Source organism: Tenrec ecaudatus, chromosome 3 (genome assembly GCF_050624435.1).
Source record: "Tenrec ecaudatus isolate mTenEca1 chromosome 3, mTenEca1.hap1, whole genome shotgun sequence".
In the NCBI taxonomy this organism is placed as follows: Eukaryota; Metazoa; Chordata; class Mammalia; order Afrosoricida; family Tenrecidae; genus Tenrec; species Tenrec ecaudatus.
This window is the reverse complement of record NC_134532.1, coordinates 28,453,170-28,454,572: the sequence shown is the minus strand read 5'-3', so window position 1 is coordinate 28,454,572 and position 1,403 is coordinate 28,453,170. Positions and strand designations below refer to the sequence as shown.

Here is a 1,403-nt window from a genome sequence, read left to right as displayed (position 1 = left end):
TAACAACATCATGTCCATATGACAGGTGTCTTGTGGATCTCCCCTCTACTCTGTCCTGGCCTCAAGGAATCTTTTCTGTTTCAGACATATGCAGGGATGTTACCCAATAAGCAAGGTGCCTGAGGGTTCAGTTGTACTGATTTACTAATTTGTACATCCCAATTTCATCTGGTTTCTTCCTCAACGACGTAGTGAAACCCATGTTAAATAAGGCATATAAATTACTGCTTATTTTGTCATTGATCCCTTCCCTCCCCTCATTCCCAGAGTTCACTCAGGTCACAAAAGATGCAGGAGGCAGAAAATTAAAGGTACATACACTGGAACCACTGTATCCATTTTTCAAAACTAACAGTGGCCTTTTACTGAGACCTAGGGAAAGGACTCAGAAAATGATTTTATATACCTCCTCTACCAGTGTGCACTGATAACCCTAAAATATTTGGCTCCAGCCCCACACCATAGTGGCGTGTGAGCGGGCCGGGCGGGCGGCCGAGTTTTCCAAGAAATAACTCCACCAAGATGTCCAGTGATAGGTAAAGGTCGGACGATGAGAATCCCAGCATCAGCAGTGGGAGTTCGGATGCAGACCAGCGAGACCCAGCCGCTCCAGAGCCTGAAGAACCAGAAGAAAGAAAACCTTCTGCCACCCAGTAGAAGAAAAACACCAAACTCTCTAGCAAAACCACTGCTAAGTTATCCACTAGTGCTAAAAGAATCCAGAAGCTAGCTGAGATAACTCTTGATCCTCCTCCTAACTGTAGTCCTGGGCCTAAAGGAGATGACCTTTATGAATGGAGATCAACTCTACTTGGTCCGCCAGGTTCTGTATATGAAGGTGGTGTGTTTTTTCTGGATATCACATTTTCATCAGATTATCCATTTAAGCCACCAAAGGTTACTTTTCACCCCAGAATCTATCACTGCAACATCAACAGTCAGGGAGTCATCTGTTTGGACATCCTTAAAGATAACTGGAGTCCTGCTTTGACTATTTCAAAGGTTTTGCTGTCTATTTGTTTCCTTTTGACAGACTGCAACCCTGCGGATCCTCTGGTTGGAAGCATAGCCACTCAGTATTTGACCAACAGAGCAGAACATGACAGGATAGCCAGACAGTGGACCAAGAGATACGCAACATAATTTGTATGCAGTGTGAAGGAGTAGAAGGCATCTTCTCACTGTGCTGCAAATCTTTATAGCCTTTACAATACGGACTTCTGTGTATATGTTATACTGATTCTACTCTCTGCTTTTATCCTTTGGAGACTGTGAGACTCCCGAAAAAGGTAAATGCTATCAAGAGTAGAACTTTGTAGCTGTAGATTAGTTATGTTTAAAACGCCTACTTGCAAGTCTTGCTTCTTTGGGATATCAAAATGTATTTTGTGATGTACTAAGGA

General features: G+C 43.1%; 1 pseudogene; it reads left to right on the top strand.

Annotated features, from left to right (window-relative positions):
* The first annotated feature begins 480 nt into the window (after positions 1–480).
* LOC142443321 (ubiquitin-conjugating enzyme E2 E3 pseudogene) lies at positions 481–1,143 on the top strand (annotated as a pseudogene).
* Positions 1,144–1,403: the final 260 nt, after the last annotated feature.